This window comes from Lepidochelys olivacea, assembly GCF_965140295.1.
Source record: "Lepidochelys olivacea isolate rLepOli2 genome assembly, chromosome: 26".
In the NCBI taxonomy this organism is placed as follows: Eukaryota; Metazoa; Chordata; order Testudines; family Cheloniidae; genus Lepidochelys; species Lepidochelys olivacea.
In genome coordinates, this window is record NC_140436.1 from 7,960,580 (window position 1) to 7,983,599 (window position 23,020).

Below are 23,020 nucleotides of genomic sequence, written 5' to 3' on the forward strand. Positions count from 1 at the left end.
TATAAAATGGAAGTTTGGCAGGCCAAGCACTATATGCCACAATTACCATCTTTCTCTCCTGGGTTTTGATTCTGCTCCCGTTAAAGTCAATGAGCCACAGCAGCAGCTGGAATAAAATTTCATAAATCCTTTGCGATGAATAACGCAACACTGAAGTCCATCAGCTGAGTATCTGGCCCAAAGAACGCAGGATCATACTGCTTCTGCTTCTTTATCTCCCATTTATTGAGTCTTGTTGCTGGCTTCTGCTCCCTTCATCCAGTTCAAAGCCCTCATCCTCTCCTTGAACGCTCTCCTAAGCACTTCTGCCACTGCGTACGTAACTGCCCTCATCTTTCCTGCATGCCCTTGTGTTCTCTATGCGCTGCCCCGTCTTCCCTCCTGACTGCTCCCTTTGTTTCCTTCAGCCGCTCCTGTCTTTGTGCATCGTCTCATGCTTGGAATAGCCTCTTAATTAATGTCTGGCAAGCGCCCTTCTCCAGAAGATCCACCGATTCTGTGTAGCGGGACCACACACCACTGTTCTGTACTGTATTGAACTTTACAGTACACACTCATTCCTTGAGGACAGCAGTTCTTGGGGGCACATATGGTGCTGTTTCCTATGGCTTCTGTGAACCTTTGTACAGAGCCACGCACTCTTCTGTTGCCACCTGTATAATTTGTACCTGATCCATTGTATTGGATTATGCAAAGCCCAAAACAGGTGTGTTTAAGAGGCATCATCGCATTTTGAGGTCATAGGAAGCGGCAGAGCAGAAGGGGGCAGGTCTGTAGGGAGGACAGTGATTCAGATTTCATAAATCAGTTAAACCAAGATTAGATTCTGACCATCCTGCTTATTCCACCTCAGCTTCGCTCCCTGGAGCATGTAGAAGAGATTTCTGAGCTCATATCTCCTGTGCGGGAGGGCGTGTTGGATAAAAAAGCCACAACTCCGTTTTTATGTAAAATTAAAAACAGAGCTGACAAAAACATGAAGTGTCAGGTTTTTCCCCATTAGCTGGTTTCTGGGGATGGGACGGAGAAGAAATATAGGTGGTGGAAAGGATAGTTTGGGGGACTGGTGGTAAGGATAAAGCATCCTTTTACCTGCAAGTCTTCGGTTCCATAGGCCACAGACAGGGATAATTGGCTGATGGCAGGCTGGTGGATTTCATCGTGCACAGAGGTCCACAATATTAAACTCCCTGCTGTAATTTGCATCTGTAGTCAAAAGTCTTGCCAAAAAGGCAGCAGACTGAATGGAACGTGGAGAACTGTCCTTTTTCATCCTGGCAAGGTGGTCCCTCCAGCACAGTGTTGAGGGCACATTGCCATGTGGAGGAAGCTGGCACGGCTATTTCCCATGCTACATCTCTTCTCATTCTTAACAGCATTCTCCGGGGTTGTCAAGCCAGCACCATTCCTGAGTCTTTAATTTAGAATCAGTAAATACTATTTAGGGCAAAATCTGGAGCTGATGGGAATTTTGCCATTGATTTTGACAGGCGCGACCTGGCCTTTACTGGGCTTTCCTTGTGGGACCTGTGATTTATGTTCTAAGTTGCCTGATTTGCAAGTGGAGTCATATTCAGATACTATTGTGGTGAGTGTGTTGTGAAAATTGGTATCTATCTGTCTACTTAGATTCTAAATGGCCTGAATCATATGCAGAGTTATGGGCACACAAATTGTGGCTATACAACAGGAGAGCCCAGGCTTTGGTAATATGACCTATAACCTGCTTTTGAATTCCCAGACAGCTACACTGTTTTTTCCCCACTCAGATGAGCAAGCAAAAACTGCTTTCAATCTACTCGGGACCACCTTCTGTTTTCCTTTCAAGGTGAAATTTACTGACAATTCCAGATTTCTCTTTGAGGGAGCGTTGTCTGATTGTTAGAGCAGACGGTCAGGGTTCTGTTTCGCCTCTGTCACTGTCTTCACATTTGAATTTGTTACAAGTCACTGAGGCCTCGTCTGTGTTGGGTATTTCAGACGGCCATGGCCAGATGCTCCCTGGGGTAGACGGGGTAAGCCACTGTACGCCGCAGTTTGCAATAGTGCATCCTGTTCCTCCTTGATCCTGGGGTAAGCTGCTGCAGTGCAAGTCCCAGTTTGGCCCAGTTACATGATGGATATAAGCAGGGTATGCCCCAGTGTAGATTCTCTATGGTGCTCTCCCCATCTAGGTCAGATGTACTATTCGCTTATCTCTAGAGGGGTGTCACAGAATTGAACTGCCTTTACTTGGGATTGAAGATGCTCTGGCAATACTAAGATGTCGGTCTGCATGGTATTATCATTGTAAGGCACTCTAAAGGATTCGCAACAGGGAGTTGTTCTTTCCTCTCAAAACAGCGCTGAACAAAACCGTGGGTGTGCAGAACTGAAAGGAAATTCTTGCTCCTGCCTCACCGGCTGTCTGGGTTTGTGGGGCGGGGGATTAACAGCAACAACCAGGGCGTTAACCCTTTCCCTTCACGGGTACTATTTCGCAATAGGTTCCCTTGTGAGGGGGGAAACAAGGGCTTCCGTGAGAGAAAACATACCCAATTGGCTGGGATCGCGGTGGCATGACAAGTGATGTCACCCAGGCAAGCTTACTCATGACTGTGTTCTGGCACTTTTCAGGCCCCGGCTTTTCTCTCTCAGCAGAAATGAGAGCGAGATTGGTGCTGAAACGTCATCGGTCCCATTTCCTGCTGAAAGGCGAGAGTCCGCTAGAAGTCACTGCTCTATTTCAGAGTGGAGGCGAGTCAAAGCGAACGTAAAATTAGGAGCAAGTGGCTGGGAGACTATTACATTTCCGAGCTTTGCACGGTGTGAGTGACTGGCTGCTGCAGAATGCAGGCAGGCTGCTCTCAGACATCTTCACTTTGTTAAATGCATGGAGCCAAACTCAGGCCTGGTGAATGGGCATGTCCGTCTTGGGAAAGTTTCAGGGCCAAATTTCAGTGGTGGTGTAGATTGCCCATTTTGTTTAGGTGGGCATGAGTGTAACATGCACCAGTGTAGGAGTGCAAAATAACTGCAACTGTATGGGTGTACAAGAAGAGAAGCATGAAAAACTAACTTAAGTACAACAAAGTAGAAATTCCCCTCACCCCCACTCACCTTGGCGTTTTATCCCCATAAGGGCCTCACTATGTTAGGTGCTGTATAGGAAGACACAGTCCCTGTCCCAAAGAGATCAGTTGCTGTTCCTGTTGCACACACCCAGCTCAGCATGCACATTACATGTTTTGCACACCCACTGAAAACCAAATCAGTGCAAGTTATGCCACTCTATTGCTTACACCCTCTTCTGACCAATTTACTATGCACTCTTTGTCATTGCTGAGTTTGGCGTATTAGCTTTTATGTATTGTTTTACCTTGAGCTTATTTTCTACTGAGTCCATTTAAGGGTTTTTCTCTTGGGGCAGGGGTGTGGATTAGGACTAGGAGTCAGGGGAACAGGGTTCTTATTCTGATACTGACTCGCTGCATCACCTTGGGAAAGTTACCCTAGCTATGTGACTCAGTTTCCCCATCTATAAAATGGGGATCATAGAATCATAGAAGATCAGGGTTGGAAGGGACCTCAGGAGGTCATCTAGTCCAACCCCCTGCTCAAAGCAGGACCAATCCCCAACTAAATCATCCCAGGTCAGGGCTTTGTCAAGCCTGACCTTAAAAACTTCTAAGGAAGAAGATTCTACCACCTCCCTAGGTAACGCATTCCAGTGTTTCACCACCCTCCTAGTGAAAAAGTTTTTCCTAATATCCAACCTAAATCTCCCCCACTGCAACTTGAGACCATTACTCCTTGTTCTTTCATCTGCTACCACTGAGAACAGTCTGGAGCCATCCTCTTTGGACCCCCCTTTCAGGTAGTTGAAAGCAGCTGTCAAATCCCCCCTCATTCTTCTCTTCTGTAGACTAAACAATCCCAGTTCCCTCAGCCTCTCCTCATAAGTCATGTGTTCCAATCCCCTAATAATTTTTGTTGCCCTCCGCTGGACTGTTTCCAATTTTTCCACATCCTTCTACAAGAAGTGGGGCCCAAAACTGGACACAGTACTCCAGATGAGGCCTCACCAATGTCGAATAGAGGGGAACGATCATGTCCCTCGATCTGCTGGCAATGCCCCTACTTATACTTCCCAAAATGCCATTGGCCTTCTTGGCAACAAGGGCACACTGTTGACTCATATCCAGCTTCTCGTCCACTGTGACCCCTAGGTCCTTTTCTGCAGAACTGCTGCCGAGCCATTCGGTCCCTAGTCTGTAGCGGTGCATGGGATTCTTCCGTCCAAAGTACAGGATCTGCACTTGTCCTTGTTGAACCTCATCAGATTTCTTTTGGCCCAATCCTCCAATTTGTCTAGGTCCCTCTGTATCCTATCCCTACCCTCCAGCATATCTACCTCTCCTCCCAGTTTAGTGTCATCTGCAAACTTGCTGAGGGTGCAGTCCACGGCATCCTCCAGATCATTTATGAAGATATTGAACAAAACCGGCCCCAGGACCGACCCCTGAGGCACTCCACTTGATACCAGCTGCCAACTAGACAAGGAGCCATTGATCACTACCTGTTGAGCCCGACAATCTAGCCAACTTTCTATCCACCTTATAGTCCAGCCCATCCTACGTTCATCCAGCCCATACTACTTTAACTTGCTGGCAAGAATACCGTGGGAGACCGTGTCTAAAGCTTTGCTAAAGTCAAGGAACAACACGTCCACTGCTTTCCCCTCATCCACAGAGCCAGTTATCTCGTCATAGAAGGCAATTAGATTAGTCAGGCATGACTTGCCCTTGGTGAATCCATGCTAACTGTTCCTGATCACTTTCCTCTCCTCTAAGTGCTTCAGAATTGATTCCTTGAGGACCTGCTGCATGATTTTTCCAGGGACTGAGGTGAGGCTGACTGGTCTGTAGTTCCCAGGATCCTCCTTCTTCCCTTTTTTAAAGATGGGCACTACATTAGGCTTTTTCCAGTCATCCGGGACTTCCCCGGATCGCCATGAGTTTTCAAAGATAATGGCCAATGGCTCTGCAATCGCATCCGGCGACTCCTTTAGCGCTCTCGGATGCAACGCATCCGGCCCCATGGACTTGTGCACGTCCGTGCCTACTTCAGAGGGATGTTAATGAATATTTGTTTAAAAAACAGTATTTCTGTGGTCCTTTTTGTCTGAGGATCTCCAATAATTGATTTCATATTTACTAGTTCTGTGCCAGCTGGCATGAATCCCTGGAGCTCCATGGAAGTCTATAGCATTTCTGCTGATTTACGCCAGCTGAAAATCTGGCTCATCCTTTCTGTTTAGAAGAGTCCCAAGAGACTCAAACCTGCACTGAATTGGGTGGCATTGCAGCTGCTCCCATCAAGGTTTTTGAGGCTTGTCTCTGCTAGCTGCCTGAGTCCACTCCCATCTGAGGTCCTCGGTATGTACTTACCGGCAAGCCCGTAACGCTGCCAGTGCTGCCTCCATCATGCTGCTGTTTTTAGCAGACTAGCTCAGTCAGAGCTAGCATGTGTATAATTACCCGAGCTGGGATTTCCACTTCTCAGCGGCTGTATAGACATACCCTTCAAAACTGAACATCTGACACCTCGCAGCCCATGTGAAGCAAGCTGGTGGTATCAGTTCAGTGGAGAGGTGTCCATGCTGCGGTAAGTTTTAAGAAGGTGCTTCTTTTCAGCATGCTGGCTATGATCGTGAGTGTGGTACAAGGACCCAGCTCAGGAGTTAGTCTTCTATTAATGCTGTGTTACTCCCTAGGCTCAGTGTGTACCAAACTGAGAAGAACACATGGGTCATGGTCTAGGGAGCTTGTAGTCTAAGCCCCCGATCCTGCAACTTGTTCTGTGTGGATGCCCTGGTACCTGCCTGGAGCCCCAAATGAAAGCAGTGGGCATCTGCTTGGGTGCAGGTGTCAGTCTGTATGGAACAAGTTGGAGGACTGAGCCCTAAATTATACAAACAGCACTGCCCAAACATCCGATGAAGTGAGCTGTAGCTCACGAAAGCTTATGCTCAAATAAATTGGTTAGTCTCTAAGGTGCCCCAAGCCCTCCTTTTCTTTTTGCGAATACAGACTAACACGACTGCTACTCTGAAACCTGCCCAAATACAATATCACACATCTGTTAGACATGCCTAGGACATAGATGTCGCAGAGCTGGAAGACCAACTCTTCCAGTTCAAGAAAGATTTGGTATAATCTGTGAAACAAAAATTTTGTCTCCCTAATCTGTTCCCTCGTTTCTTTATGCAGCAAGGAAACCTGCGTTCCTCTGGATGACTGGTGATTATCTGACAACTTCTCTGGACCTCCTATGGAGAAAGATGAAAACATTGCTGACAGGCTGCAAATACTTCTATCTAATGCAGTGGGCCAGTGAGCTAGAAACTTAACGATGATCCCTAGAGGTTAGGCAGTGAGATTAGAAAGCTGGGCAGAGAGAATAATTTAAACCTCCTAAATGGTCAAATCCTGAGAGGCATCAAACACTCCCTATTCCTTCGGCTTCAATGGGGATAGGGCTGGATTTAGGTATGAGCACTATAGGCTCCTATCCTGGAATTGTGTGAGTACATCAGAATCCAGCTTTCCTTTAAAAAAAAAAAAAAAAACGTTTCTAGCCCTTATGGCCAGGAAGAAAAGCTTGAAAAGTGACCTGAGTATAAATGATGCAGTGATGTCTGTCTGCATCTGCAGGCCACCTGAAACAATAGCTCTCAGATGGGTGAACGGTCCCATGCATCTCAATGGAGTGTTAACTCCCAGCCCACAGGTCTGGAGATCCTGCAGAGGGATCTGTCTGGCAGGAGGCCCCCCCCACCCAAGTAGCCACAGCCTGGCTGCTAGGATAAGCAATGGGGAGCCCCTACTGCTGCCACCTCTAGTGCTTCTGAGTGGGTGGGGAGCCTCTGCTGCCACTCCTAAGCAGAGAGAGGCCCTATGTTGCCGCCCCTGCGAAGGGAAAGGGCCCTGTCCCACTGCTACTCCAAGGAGGCTGGGCTGTCAGGGTAGAGCCACAGGGACCCCATGTTGTGCTGTGCCTTGGGTTTGGAATTCTCTTAGTCTGGGGGTTGTGGATGCTTACTAAATTCAGGCCCGTACTATGGATTATGAGGTAAAGAGTGAAGATATGAAAGATAGCCTGCTGTGGTTTAACAGCTATACCGATTAGAAGGGTAGGTAAAATTCACTGTGCACAAGGTCCTTTTCTGTGCAAGGTAAATGGTGCATAGGCCTTGTGCCCGCTCTCTGTATCAGGGTGAATTCCACCCATTGCCTTATCAGCAGGTTTCAGAGCCCTTCACAAAGTGAAGTATCAGGACCCTCCCAGTTCAAGGATGGAGGGACTGAGGTGTAGAGAGACCGTGAGTTGCTAGGTTACGCAGCACATTAGCAGCAGAAGGCCTGATCCAACTCTTGTTGAAATCAGTGGGAGTCCTTCCATTGATGTCAGTGGGCTTTAGATAAGGGCCAGAGTGAGGAATAGCACCTAGGAATCCTGATTTCCTGTCCTGCGTGCCATTCTCCCAATCATGCTGACTACCCCTGCTGTGTTTATTAAAGGGATCCCACGAAGGGGGATTGAAGAGCAGTCTAGCCCTCTCAGAAGCCCACACTATCCGTTCTGAAGCTGCTGTTTTCAGTGCAGCTCTGTCCGCTGATGCTCCCAGCACAGCTCTTGTCTTCAGACATGCTGAGATGTAATTAGTCTAGCAGGTGTCCAGTACGGCAGCTTGTTAATAAGAATCCCTAAGATAATGCTGTAAACGTGTATGATGCCTTCAGAAGAAGGGTACATTTCCTGCCCCTGAAAAGCTCTCAATTGCCTTCTATCCTAGGCAACTTTTAGCATCTCACATAGGTTCTGTCTTACCCCATGTGCATACACTGTGAAATAATTAGTTTGCTGGATTCACAAAGAATTTCTCGAATGTCCCCTCCCCTGTAAAGCTATAACTTCCTCAGAAAAATAATCCAAGTTCAAAGTCTCCATTTTTAAACTAAATTAAGGTAACCAGGTTTCTCACTTTGCAACTTTCGTCCATCAGAGCATCTTTGTCCTGCGTAGCACTCCATGGAGGTTCAACACCTGGCACAGGCTTTGGAGTAGAGCTGGCTGGAATTCTGAAATTTCAAAAAAGGTAAGAAAGGAACTATTAGATGAAGGTTCAAAAAAAGAGGAAGAAGGGAAGGGATGGGGATTTTTTTAAAAACAGGATATGGAGTCTTTCACCTCCAGGTTGTTGTTGGCCAATGTGAAGTGAACTGAACTGGTGGGTTTGTGAGTTGGCGGTGGCTTTTAGAATGCTCATGTCTGAGGAGTAAAGCCGTGCGGAAAATATTCCTGTGAAGTCCATTCTTTCCTGCCACTTGCCTGTTCTGATAATCAAAGGAAATACAAACCAAAACAGAAAAGCTCAGGGGGAAGGGAAAAATAATCTCTGAATGGCATAGTTATTTTGATGTGAGGAATGCATGGGTTTTGAGGTTTGAGAGAGGAGACAGATGCTGGCTGTAGCAATTCAATTCATCAAGGTCGACCTAAATATGAAACTGAGTTATATTAACTCCTCCTAATTGATTATCTTGCCTTTGATCTATAGGACTACTAGTGAATAAGAAAGCCAGAGTTTGGCCTATACACTAGTTTCAATGTGGTTACTTGTGTGATTAAGGAGAGCAAGAGTTGACCTATGCACAGGTTGAAATGGGACTGATCATATGAACAAAGACACAGGTTTGTTGTACATATGTATTTGAATGGGACCACGCATGGGAGTAAGAAGAGCAGGAGTTAGCCCCACATAGATACTTTTCTAAAGCATCTGTCACCATAGTTTCTGAGTCCTACGGTACTGGTGCACCCTGGGGCAGGAAGAAGAATTGTAGTTACACTAATTCGGCTGTTTTCCCCCTAGATGCAAATTTCCCTCCCTAACAAAAACAGGATGGGGGTGGGGAAGGGGGGGTGTCTCATGAATGTATACCTGGAGCCGAGGACACAGACTGCGGGGGAGAGCCCTTAGCAGCTGTCTCGACACCCAGCTGAAATGCAGGCAGAATCCTGATAAATAAATGATTCTGTACCATTCTACTGGCCAGCCTGTATGGAGATACCCATGAAAGCTGACTTTCCCTAGAAACTGTCTAGACTACCAGATGAAATCGTTCCAAGCAGACTCAGAAAGCCGTCTGCAGTGGGTGGGGTCGTTGCTAGCAGACAGCTGGTTTCTTGGTAGCGGGAATGGCTGGCATGACAACAGTATATTTGCAGGCAGGTTTCCTCCCTATTCATCGATGCGGGTCAGGTTCCTTTTTTCTCCCAGCATGTTTCTTCGATAGCTTTTAAACACGGTAACATCTCTTTCTCCGTTGGTTTGCCTAACAAGCAAAGGACATGCCTGTATGTCACAAAGGAAAAGCAGCGCTGTAGCTCCCAGCCCCCCTGAAATCCCCTGGTAAACATCCGCATTGTCAGTGCTCTCTTCTCCCCCCGCCCCCTCTGCAAGGGACACAGAGAGGAGTTTCCTGGATTTCAATGAGGTTTGCTGCTTTTAAAGTGCTGCAGTCAGAACGGTATCTATCTTCACGACCCTGATGGAGAAGTTGTCTGCAATTTAATCAAAAAGGATCTTTCTGTGGGTTATTTTTAAAACCATTCCATAGGATTGAATAGAGAATGATCCCTGCTCTAGAAAGGCGACCATTTTTATTACATTGTCTATTCCGAGTCGTTTCTATTGACCCCTTTATTAAGGCCGAGGTTTTCAGAAGTGAGGAGTGATTTTGAGTGTCCCCTTTGGGACTCACTAAATGGGCCTGATTGTCAGAGGACGGATGCTCAGCACTATCTGAAAATCAGGCCCTGTGAGCTGATGCACCAGCTGGGCAACGTGAAATCACACTCCAAGCAACTGCTCAGCTCCAGCTAATTTCACAGGGCATTTCTTATCAACAGAGACTCAAGATAACACAAGAAAGCCCCCGGATCCATCTCACCACCCTTCAGGGTCCTGTCTAGTCCTTGTTTCCAGGGTTTCACAGGCAGCTGCCTGACAGATGCAGAAAGCCCCTTCACTGACCAAGGGGTCTCTCCTGTTTGCTCCCCTGCCTAAGACTGGACCTCCTTTGGTGACTCTACAGCGGGCAAAACCAAACCCTTTTTTAAAATCAGTGTTCCCCTCTCCCCAGAGCTGGCTTTGCATTGCAGATGGCTTGTGAGCCCTTCCTTTGGACTGTGCTCTTCACGCCTCCAACCCCAGATGACTGGGAAGGGACCCTTGACAGAAAGATGTTAAATAACCTGTTTCAGAGTAACAGCCGTGTTAGTCTGTGTTCACAAAAAGAAAAGGAGGACTTGGGGGACCTTAGAGACTAAATAAATTTGTTAGTCTCTAAGGTGACACAAGTACTCCTTTTTGTTAAATAACCTGTAACTTGTGTTCTTTGTTCAGTTTGGTTGGTTGGTTTTTTGGGTTTGTTTTTTGTTTTGTTTTTTTGTTGGTGGTATTCTAGTGATAAAAAAAGGTTTGAAGAAAAAGAAGCACATGTCATATAGATTATATATGTTCATAATGTTGAGTATAAATGGGATAGACACAAACATTACTAGGAAGCTTTATACACAGTCTCCTGTAGGGCGCAGGAAAGGGAGCAAGCGTTGACTTTTCAGCTACAGCTCCCAATCTTAAAGAGCCCAAGGACTGCAACAGGTGCACGAGCCCTGAGGCCGAAAGCCCAGGCCCTTTTTAAGGCGTCTCATGTTGGGACCCCACCCTCACAAGTCACTTTTGAAAATCTTGCACTGTGACATAGGCGTGGGAGTCTATCTGCTGAGGTTCTTACATCATGCCCTCACTTTCACGCCAGAGCCCGTAGGAGAATTGTTTACTACAGCATGGTTTAGCTTTGGGTTGCTCCCAGTTTATTATTCCTAGGATTAGCCAGCTGGCTTCAGCAGTTCAGGGATGGCAGCAGCAGTAAAAACCGTAGCAGGAAGTTGCTGCCCTCCAGCAATGCAACCTCCCTGTCAGCCCCAATATTTTGTAAGCGTCGGAGTAGATCAGCCCATCCGGGCAGCTGATGCCTGTTCGCTTGAGCCTGAGCTTTCTGTCATGCACTCCCTTGCCTAAAGCAAGGCTGGGAACTGCAGAAGAGCTGAAGGGAGTTGTGAGGTGCCCGTCTCCCACTACATGTGTTTACAGTTGTGCTCTAGGAGATTTTTGGGCTAAATACAGAGGTAACGGGGTGGAATTTTGTGGACTGTGTTCTACATGAGGTCAGATTAGATGACGTAATGGTCTCTCTCCTGGCTTTAAAATCGATGACTCCATGAATTGAGTGTCTAACTCCCTTAGGCTCTATGGAGAATCTCCACCAAAAGCTTTATTGTTGATTTTTAAGGGAGGCTGCTACACAGAAGCCCTATTTTGTATCCAGCCTCAGAAGAGCCTTTAAGGTTTGTTGATCTTGCCTTTTTTAAAAAAAAAATCCATCACAGCAAAAGGCAAATCAAAAATACCCCTGGTTCTTTATTCGCTGGGGCCCAGATTGAGTTAGGCATGGAAGTACCTTTGCAGATCTGGGCCTGACACGTTAGCAGATGGCGAAGCAGTCTGGGCTCCAAAAAGTCTTTAAAATATTATGGGTGAGTGTGAGGGATATTCACCTTTTCAAAGGGCTGCTTCTGATTCCTGATTTTAACTCTACAGCTATGAAGCGAGGAAATCGTTAAGTTGGAAGAGTATTTTTCCTTTGCATAGCACAGCTCCCATACTTGCAAGCTTCCCCCCGAGCATCAGTAAATTCATTTGGGTGGTTTTAGGAATAGAGACCGCTATTATCCCTATATGTTAAATAACAACACTTGGCCAGTAACAGAGCCCTATTCACCTGCAAATCTCAAAGGGCTTTACCGATGTCCTTAAGTATCTTTCGCCCCATTGTGTACACGGGGAAATTAGGGTACAAGGAGGTTCAATAAGGGTGGCAGGCAATGGCTATTGTGATTTCAGTGGGCCACATCCTGGCAGGGACTCAGCCTCTTCAGAGTTCAGTGAACGCAGGAGGAATTTGTCAGAGTAAGAGCCAAATAAAAATTGAGCAAGGGCTTCTTGACCTTCTCCAGTAATCATGTTATTTATTAAGACAAACTAGACATGATTTGCAATATGGGATTATTATCTTTAAATAGTCCATAGGGACTTGGGCAAAGGTGCAGTTACCAGAGACGCAGTGTTTCCCGGTGGATAGGGCACTGGACCGAGACTGAGAAGACCAGGGTTCTATTCCTGACTGTGCCACTGACTTACTGTGTGACATTGGGCATGTCATTTAATCTCTCTGTCATTCCTCCCCCCACCCGCCCTCCCCCTTCTATTTAGACAGTGAGCTCTCTGGGGCAAGGAGTCTCATACTGTGTGGTGTATAGGAGCTAGCACAATGGGACCCATGGCAGCATCTAGATGCTACTGACAGACATCTAGTAGTTTGCAATTAAAACATTAATACCAAGCCAGCTGCAGCATGAGAATTAAGATGTTTATAAACTGCACAGTTTGAGGGATTCATAAACTCCTTTGGTAATACAGAATTAGCCTTTACTGAGGAGCAAAAACATAAAGCGTGCTTCACAAAGAATTGCCTGTTAACAGCAGTGGTCATTTCACATGGATGGGGTGGGGGAAGTATTTTCCAACAGGAAACAGTGTCATTGGAAGTGAGCCAAGCACAAAAGGGACAAAGCCTGGCCTGTGGCCATATTATACCATCCAGGCTGCAAAGGCTGCAGAGCAGGAAGGTCTCTCATTGTGCTAAGGGACTGATCATCTGAAAAGGGACGTTTCATGGCGGTGAGGATGATCAGTACGTGAGAATGATAGCGAGCCGGCCCCTCTCCGATAATTGATTAATTATTCTCATTTTTTGAACCAGTGTATTAAGTAGGGGTCAGTGCACTAAAAACTCATTAACCAGGGACAAGCACAGAGAAGTGAAAACAAATTGCGTCAGAAGGGATGAAAACAAGCCCCCCCCCGACCTTGAATGGCCCAAGTCACCCTGCTCGAAAGTCTCAATGTGCAGCACTGCAGGAAACGTTGCTCCCTACTGGACAATCTTACCTATCGTTATTTGTATTACAATAGTATCTAGCTGCCCCAACCAAGATCAGGGCCCCATTGGACTGAGTGCTGGGCACACGGAGAGTGAGAGAGTGCCTGTCCTGAGGAGGTTGCATTTTAAATGGACAAGACAAACAAACAAAGTGTGTGTGTGTGGTGGGTGGGGGGGGGGGGGTAACAAGGAAGATTTTATCCTCGTTTGACAGCTGGAGAACAGAGCCAGAGAGGGTAGGGATTTAGTCAGTGGGATTTAGTCTCCAAAGTCACTTAGGCCTTGTTTTCGTGACAAAAAAGGTGTGTTCTTAACTTGAGTTCAAATTCTAGTGAAGATGAGGCAGGCGTAGTTTTAACATGAGTTAGCAGCGCAAGTTAAACACCAGGGTGCACTATGGCTATGTCTTCACGGCTGAGCGAACTCATGTGATCTACATTCAGGTCTGAGCACCCGGGTTATTTTAGCACATAACTGTGTCCTCACTGGCACTGCAGTCACCTCTGTGTGTCTCTCTAGGGCTTTTGGGGGCGGGGGGAGATATTGCATAGTTCTCTGTGCTGCAGTGAGCTGAGCTGCTCTAAAGTTCTTTCCCAGTGACGAGTTGTCTGTCCTTCTAGTCACATGGGGGGAATTGGGGGAAGGCATTGGAGAACTATTAGCACTTGTGGGATTTAACCTGCGTCCTCACTGCAAAATGGGCAGGTTATCAACCTGAGTGAATACGCTAAAACCCAGATGCTGCTTAGTCCCAGGATGGGCCAGCTAGGCTGGGTTGAAAGCACCACTAAATTCAGATCAGAGGGTTTTGTACATTGACAGGAGCTGGGTTGGAGCAACACCGAAGTAAGAGCTCAGTTGAACTCTGCAGAGAAGATGTATCCTAACTCAACCTGCTAACTCTAGCTAAAACTCATATTGGCTTGTCTTCACTAGGATTTGCGCTCAGGCTACCTTCTGGTGAGAACTCACCTTTCTTTGTAGGTCTTGGATGCTTTCTCTCAGAGAAATGAAGGACCGGATTTTCAAAAGTGGTCTGTAGCCAGCAGCCCACGTGAGAACGTTGTCTAATGGGAGGAAAATTGGCTGTTTCCTCATTTCAGGCAACTGGGAATGACAAATGGTTTAATTTATATTACTTCCTAACCTTAAACTACAGAGTGGTCAACTTCCTAGTGATTGATATGCTGTATGGGTTTTGCAGATTATCTTTATTTTGATGTTGTTTTTTTAAGTGTCCATATTTAGTTGGATTTTCCTGGCTCTGGTCTGCGTGGTCCCTGAAATGAAGTGTTTGCAAGAAACCCAGTTGAATAGATTATGGTGGAATTAAAAATTCTGTTCTCTTTTTCTTTTTCCTTTCTGGCATTCCTGAGCATAGAATAGGTCACTTCCACATGGAAGATCCAGTAAAGTCTACAACTGTAGGACATCAAGGGAGAAGGAGGGAAAAGAGACACTGGTGTTTTTTCTTCAAGGTAGGTGGGGAATGGAGTTAGACGATGCCTCATTTGTTTCACCTTATATCGCTCTACTCTTGAGTTTGATTCCACCCCTTTCCCAACTTTATAAAAGCACCCTATAAAATGCTTTATAAAAGCATTAAGGATGCAGGGCCAATGGAGCTACACTGATTTACACCAGTTGAGGATCTGGCTCAATAACTCCAGAAATGAAAGGACCCAGTTTCAGACCATTTCGTCTTGGAAGCAACAGACTTTCATCGGTAAATGTCGATTTCACTGAACACACAAACTGACAAAAATATATTTCTATCAGTAATTGAAATATACAGATAGGTGAAGAAAAGTGCTCCTTGACAGCTTATTAGAGTTTGATTTAAGGATATTTACTTTGTATATTTTGATGAGCTAAAGGGGATGAAGTAGCCGTGGGGAGTAGAGTATCCTGTAGTAAACCTAGAATCCAGGAAGAGAATATAGAGAGGCTTGGTAGGAAGGAGCCCAGGGAAATGGCAAAGGGATGGGGACTGAGGACCTGGACTGTGGTTAGAGGATCCCTGGGCTGGAACCTGGAGTCGTGATGGGCCTGGTTTCATGTACCAGCCACGGGTAATGGGACAGAGTCCTGAGCAGGGGGGCTGAACGCTGCCTGGAGTTGTTCTGTTGGACTTTGTAACCCCAGAAGAGGTGGACTAAATGATGACCTGGCCAGAGGGCCAAGTTACCAGAAGAAAGACCATTGCAGAGTGAGCAACAAGCAGCGAGGGAGGTACCTTCCCAGACCTAGATGCAAGGAGGTGCACCAGGGGTGAGTGGCAATCCCATTACAACCCTCTTGAATGGGATTTAAGGGTACCTAGATCTAGGGTTGCCCCCTCCTTACTGACACATGTGAAATTAAACTGCAGTAACTATCAAGCACAAAGACAGGTTTCAGAATAACAGCCGTGTTAGTCTGTATTTGCAAAAAAAAAAAAAGAGTACTTGTGACACCTTAGAGACTAACCAATTTATTTGAGCATAAGCTTTTGTGAGCTACATGCATCCGATGAAGTGAGTTGTAGCTCACGAAAGCTTATGCTCAAATAAATTGGTTAGTCTCTAAGGTGCCACAAGTACTCCTTTTCTTTTATCAAGCACAAAGTAATATATAACTCTGAGGCAGGTCCTCCTGGAGATTACCTGGTTATAAACAGGGAGAGCCACAAAAGGGGATGGGGAGAAAAGAGAGAGCAGATGGTCTTATGGTTAAGGCACTGGACTGGGACTCAGGAGGCCTGGTTCAATTGTGGGCTCTGCAATTTGCACAAGCCACATGTGGCCTGGTTTTTGAAAGAACTCAGGGTCAGGTTTTCAAGTGCTCAGCACCCACAATTAGGGCCTGGCCTGCAAAAGAGCTCTGCTCCTATTTAGACACTTCTATAAGGGCCAAGTTTTCTGAAGCAGCCAGCACCCAACGTGCACTAAATAGGTTGAGCTCTTTGGAAACTCTGGCCCTTAATTTCTCGGGACCTCAGTTCCTCCTGTCCACCCTTTATCAGTCTTGTCTCCTTAGATTCTGGGTCTTGGGAACAGGACCTGTCTGATACTGTGTGTTTGTACAACACCAAGCACAAAGAGGCCCTGGTCACAGTTGTGGCTTTCTGATGCTACTGTAATGCACATCATAATAACAGAGAGAAAGCCAGGTCCTCCGGATATTTTCTTGTCATAAATCCTTGCGAAATCTTCACGGACAGGCTAAAAATATCACATCTGTTGTTTTCCTTATTTCTCGTCAGCCTTGTGATTTATACGGGACCTCCAGGAATGACCCACATCCTGAGGCGTTTACTCATTCCTAGCCCAACTTTCTATCTGGCCGGGTGCCTGAGAGCAAAAATCTTTCTGTAATATAAAGAACAGGACATCACCGAGAGGAAGGCTGATCTCGACGGAGCCTGCAAATGCCTGAGCTTGACGATTGGTAACCACAGCAACAGGGCCTCCTTTGAAATAATTGCTTGTTACAGATCCCCATTTTGTGCGGAGAACTGGTGAGCATTAAAAATTGGAGAAGACAAGGTAAGATCTATGAGGCAAGCAAAGGCATCAGCCTGGCCTATCGGAACTGACTGCCACCCAGCTGAGTAAATTAAAGCGGGCGCTGCCCGGGGGAGCAGCGTTAAATGGTGGTTTGACGATGCCCAGTAAATGGCTAAGCAGGCTGCTGCAGCTCCTCAACTTTTTGGGTGAAGAAAAGAAAGATTTAGCAACCCAAAGTGCCCATGTGAGAGTGAAAGGGACCACGTGCTGCTCTCGTGTGAATCCACTGGAGTTACTCCAGATTTACGTTGTTGTAATGGCAAGCAGAATCCAGCCCAAGGCTTTTGCCGTAGGGAAAACTGCTTCAGGCTCTGATTCTGGGTTGCTCTGCTTGGCATGGGAACAATGGGGAGGGGTTTTTATAAACCACCTTGTGCTCCCCGTGTTCTGGAGAAGGTTGGGGACCTGCCTGCCCATGGTGTAAATTAGATCAGCCTTAGGGCTGCTATAATTTACACTCTGCTCCCCATGCACCCTTAGCACAGTGCTCTGGCTACATTCCCCTTTGTCCCCCTCAAATGTCCCCTTCCTCTGATCGTCCCAGCCCATCCCCGACACGATCCTTATACTGAGTGGGGAAGAAGTCTTGTGCTGGCTTTATATGGGGCAGTGAGGCCCATTGCACTGGGGTAATTCCTGAAGTGCATCTCCAGTGGCTTTCTGACCCCTTTGTACTGCTGGAGAGGAGCATCGAGGCCAATCACAACTGAGAACTGGACCGATAGAATTTAACATCCACAGTCTTTCTGATGGTGTTTTTAAACCAGCCCCCTGAATTTTACCACAGGGGGTCAGTTCTGGAAGTCCAGCGCAACTGCCGATTTCTCCACAGAACATTTCTTTTGGAAGAACATTTCTTTTGGAAGGGTCAGATTCTGACACGGAGCATTTGTGTTGAGGAACACCTCCCTGGGCGCTTGTCAACAGGACGAGGAGCGTGATGGGTACCGCTCAGCGTCAAGCCTTTTACTCACAGAAACTGGAAATAACCTCTGGGAATATGAAAGGAGACCAGGTTTAGTTTTGATCTCCCCTTACACCCGTTTAACTCCCTTGATCTCACTGGGGTCACTCCTGATTTTCACCGCTATCAGGGCTTGTCTATATGCAGATTTAACTTAAGATGTGATTTGTAAACTGATCTAGTGAAACCGGTGTCAGATGCTTCCGGGCCGGCATTAGGGAAAATGGCGCCCGAGACAAACTTGTATTTTGGTGCCCCTGGCCCCCACTGCCTCCTTGGGCTTCCCGCCCATCCTCCCTGGCCACGGCTGCCTCCCTTCCACCCCATTGCCCTGAGCTCCCTTCCGTGGCCTCACACCCAGGCCCACCCCTCTCCTTGACTCCTAACCACAGCGTCCCCCTGACCACAGCGCCCTGTTGTGGGCACTTAACCTGGGCTTAAACCAGGCTCGTGTCAATTTAAGCCAGTTAAGCTGAACGGCAGTAAGCCCCTCTTAAACCAGAATAAGAACTTCTACACAGGGGTTTTCAGTGGTTTAACTAAACCAGTGCAGAGGTGCGGGTAGACAGCCCTGAGGAAAGAGGAGAACCAGGCCCCAGGGTTTCTTTAAGAAGGCGGTGTTTCACGCCCTCTGAGGAGCAGCCATGCCCCGTTCTGTTGCCATTACTATAGCAACTTGCTACCTCCTGATTTAGTTATGAATGATAGGAGCAGCCTCAGTGCAGGCTCCAGCTGACACCCTGTTGCTTCAAACATGCTTGAGGATTGCTTTCTTTTTAACCCGCCAGAGACTTGTGGGTTCCGGCTGAGGCATCTCTGTGCTTGGGCTTGCGTTGCTCTCTCCGTTACGGCGTACGTTGCACAGAGGAGGCAAATCAGGGCCAGTTTTCAATACAAACCTATGCTGGGGAGAAAAAGGGGTTGTGCATTTTTGGGAGCTTGCTGTTCACAGCATCAATCCTCCACGATCAGTGGGAATTGAGGGCGCTTAGCACCTCACAGGATCAGGCCTGGCGAGCTGGCTGTGGCTTATCTGTAGCAGGAGTAAAATGTCCCTGCTGGATTTTCTGCCGCCGTGGACCTTTGCCTTATGCTGCTGAAAGAGGCCATAAACCAGGGGTGAATCTATTTATCTATTTCGGAGTGGCCGTTCAGGATTACTAGCCCCATTTCATAAATGAGGAAAGTGAATCACGCAGACGAGAAGTGACTCCCCCAAGGTCAAAGGGAACCGTTGTCAGAGCTGGGATAAGAACACGGGGGGTTGAGTTCCTGGCACTGGGCAAGACCACTATAATTTTGATGATTATGGTAGTGCCCAGAGGCCCCAGCCAAGATCAGGGTATCATTGTGCTCGGTGCAGAACACAGTTCCCTGTACTGAAAAGCTTACAATCTAAATAGAGAAGACAGACCGAGGGTGGGAGAAGGAGTATTGTTATCCCCATTTTACAGATGGAGAACTGAGACCCAGAGAAATTAAATCACTCGTATTAGGGTGCACAGAAAGCCTGTTGCTGAGTCAGGAACTGAACCTAGATCTCCGGAGTTCTTTGACCTTAGCCTTTTCTCTCCCATGAGAATGGTAACACTTCCCTTGCAATGTAAAAGATCCCAGCAGTCTGTTCTCTCTGTGAGCATCCATGCTGTGTGACCAAGAGGCTTGATTTCCCTACGCAGCCCCAGGTCCTGGTAAGATGACATTCTGGATTTGCCCTGGGGGGTAGGTGCCCTTCTTGTAGTGTCAATTTTGCTGTGCCTGGTTAGAGTTCTAAGGCCTCAATACGCTGCTGGCTCACCAGCTCAATCCCCCTCCGAGTCGAGAGCTCCTCTGATGAGGGATGTGATTTAAATTCATTGCTCCTCAGAACTGACTGGCCTTTCATCCATCTGAGGATGATACATACACCAAGTACACTGAGTTTGAGACTATAACCGTCTACTGTAACATTAACAGTCCTCGGAGCCAGTTTTCAAGAGGATAATTGCTTAATTATCTATAATGCAAGGAGCCTTCAGGTCACTTCATTTCATAATTGAATATTTCATGGGCCTTTAATCCCAGTATCTCAAGGCATTTTACAATCCTGAATGAATTAATCCTTACAATCCACCCCTGAGAGATAGGGGAGTATCATCCTCATTTTACAGATGGGAAAACTGAGGCACAAACAGGTGAAGTGACTTGCCAAAGGTCACAAAGTGTATCAGTGGCAGAGTCAGGAGTAGGACCGAGGAGTCCTGATTCTCACTTCCCTACTGCTGCCCCAAGACAATGCACCTTCCCTTCGTAATCAGATTTTGGGCTGTGGGGAAGAAGGGGAAAGAGATCTGAGCTTAAGTGAGAAAACTACTCTGGGCCCAACCCTACAGATTATTACCTAAACAATCCTTACACAAATATTCCCATTGACTTCAGTGGGATTGCTAATGTGTGTGCAGCTTGCAGTATCCGATCCTGTGCCAGAGTGTTACATTTACGCACATTAGCAAAGCAAATAGAAAAATTGCAGAGCAGCTGGTGCACATGTCGTACTTTAATACTAACTTGTCTGTTTCTGTTAGGAAAAGAAAATGGTGACCAATTAGCGGATGGCTTTCCCCCCACCCTGCAAGCCTTTGGATAAAAGCTAGCCAGATGGGAAGCTAAGTACGCTACAGAATTGAATGGACCCGGGAAGTTCTCCATTGTGTTCTGGGGCTCAGTCCTGCAAGATGCTGAGCACTGTAGCCCTGATAGAGTAAAGAGCTTAAGTACGTGCTTAACTTTTATGAGCTCAGTCGTCCCATTGTTTTCACTATTCACACGCTTAAATGCTTTGCGTATTCCAGGCTGGCTGTTTGCCGTTAGAGCCAGAGATCATGCAGGGGGAATTGATTCCATCAGTTGCCTTTCCCGCTTCAATTTTAATGTTGACGCTCCTGAAGAATAAAGTGATTTCTTGCTTAGGGTTTCGTGGTCAGATTTGGACAACTAATGCGCACTCTCTGCAAAGGGAATTTTTTTTTCACAGTTACCCAGCACGGCTAGATACTGCTGTGATGTTAGCTGTACTGAGATCCTCAGTAGATTAAAAAAAGCTTCCATGGCCTCTGGTGTGTTTAAACCCCGCATCAATTAAACCGGCTCACAGCAAGGCCTTGTCTATCTTGGGGTCCATAGCTGTTTCAGCGCAAATCCCTTGTGTAGACCCTGTCTAACCCAGTGCTCCAAGCAGATGCCAAACACATACATTTCAGGTATAGCTACTTATTAACTATAGAAATATATTGAGGCTTGTAGCAAACTTCGTATTATCTACACTTGAAATGTATATGTCTGGACAGCGCCTTGCACACTAGGGCCTTATCATGGTGGGAGCCCCTGTGTGCTACCATAATAATAAACTGCAATTTCAGTTAGTACAGTGGGCCTGATTCTGCTCTCACACTGGCTTTAAACAACTGTAACCCTGAGTTATTCTTGATTTAGATTGGTGTAAGCCAGGGCAGGATCACAGCTACCAACTTCTTCACTTCCTGTCCTCGGCTTTTGTGCAGCGTTGCTGTGTGCCATTAAAAGAGCTGCTGTGTTCTGCCCCAGAGGTGGCCACATTTCACTGGTGGGTAAAGTGGCCCTGTATGTATAAAGCATGCTTGCTAGTTAGCATGGCATCTCACCATATCTCCTGGCCAGAAAACCCCTTCTGCATTCCCCTGGCTGCTACAATCTGTCTCCCTAATTTAGGCATTACAGTGGGGTCTTGTCCTTCTGCTGGATGAGATTTCCTGTAATGACTAGCACAGCCATGCAGCAGCCAGCTGGATCCAGGCAATAGCTGTAAAGCGCTTTGAGATCCTTCTGGTCATCGGGTGCTATGTAATCATAAGGTATTAGTATTCTAACCCAAGTGCTGGAAGAGTTTCCACTGCAGAGCTGATAGGGGAAGACATTTGGTGGTGAGTTCATGAGTTAATTCTCCGGAAGCTCTGGGAAGCACATAGATTTATAAAACAAAAGGTCATAATGTGGTTTAATGAGATTAGATGTATTCAATAAGCAGAGCATGAAGGCATTGGTTCAAGTTTAACCTTAGCTAAAAAGCACCCAGGGCTAATGGGTTTTATGAAGCAACGCAGACTGGTGTGATTTTTTTCCTTCTGAATTGTAGGGTTAGGAGGTGGTATTTTAGTTTAATACTTCTCAGTCTGCCAGGTCAAGCTTGGCATTTCAGAACTGTGACAACCTTGTCTTCCTCCTCTATTCTAGCATAGTCTTTCCTCGGCACTTATATTCCCAGGGAGAGGGGTCTAGTAGCTAAATCACTGCAGTAGGACTCAGCAGAGCGGAGTTTTATTTCTGACTCTGCTATAGATTCCATCTATGACTTTGAGCAGACCATTTAATCTCTCTGTGCTTAAATTCCTCATCCGTAGAAGAGGCTAATAACACTTCCTTTGTCTGCATTGCCTACTCAGGCTGTGAGACCAAGATTTTCAAAAATAACAAGTGCTTTTGGGTGCCCAGCTTGAGGTACCTTTAAGGGCCTGAATGGACTGAGTATAGCTTCTGGAAATCAGGCCCCTTGAAAGCTTTCTCAAGTTGGGCACCCAAAATCTCTTGACACTTCTGAAAATCTTGGCAAAAGATTTAGGAATCTGCTTTGGGGCAGAGATCGTCTCTTATGATGTGTTTGCACAGCCCCTAGTGAGGCCCCAATCTTAGTAAATAACTGATGAATTATAATAAAACTGAATATATTGAGAAGCTTTCAGCCTGACTCTGTCTCATTTGTGCTAGTTTTACACCAGTGTAACTCGACCGACTTCCATGGAGTTACACCTGACTCTTGCTGGTGGATTTGTGATCAGGATCGGGCTCTTTTTCTATGAAGAAGGATGGAGCCAGGAAAAGACAGATTACTGAAGCCTTACACTCCTTGGTGAACACTTACTCATGGGACTCATTGGCTATTTCTGAAAGTGCTCATCTCATGTGAGGGAGGATTGGACAATCTAACTCTGTCTTCAATAACATTCTAGCCAAGGGATGCATTCTTTTCTGTAGAATTGTCTCTGGTCTTCATTTCCATTCCCTAAATAAAGGATGACAATCTGTTTACCTTTGCCAGTGGATTCAAGACCTTTCACTGTCTCTCGCTCGCTCTCTCTCTCCCCAGGAATTCCTCAGATGAACAATGAGGGGAAAAAATGGACCCAGAGCTGTTTTGCAACATGCCCATCATTCCAAGGCCATGGCTCTGTTAGTTAGCCAAGTTTAAAATACCCGTCAAGGCCATCATAGACAGTAGAGCCACTCAGGTGAAGCTGCTTAATGCAGCTTAAAGATAAGGTCCTCTTGTAACCAATGAACAAACCAGATAAACAGAGCATAAACATGTTCCATTGCAGGTGAGT

The 23,020-nt window shown here is 46.5% G+C and overlaps 1 long non-coding RNA gene across 1 annotated transcript; it reads left to right on the forward strand.

Annotated features, from left to right (window-relative positions):
* Window positions 1–8,052: 8,052 nt before the first annotated feature.
* On the forward strand, window positions 8,053–17,669 carry LOC311513512. Its single transcript, XR_014709743.1, has 3 exons — window positions 8,053–8,140; window positions 14,494–14,590; window positions 16,357–17,669. It is a non-coding gene; the product is annotated as an uncharacterized lncRNA (long non-coding RNA).
* Window positions 17,670–23,020: the final 5,351 nt, after the last annotated feature.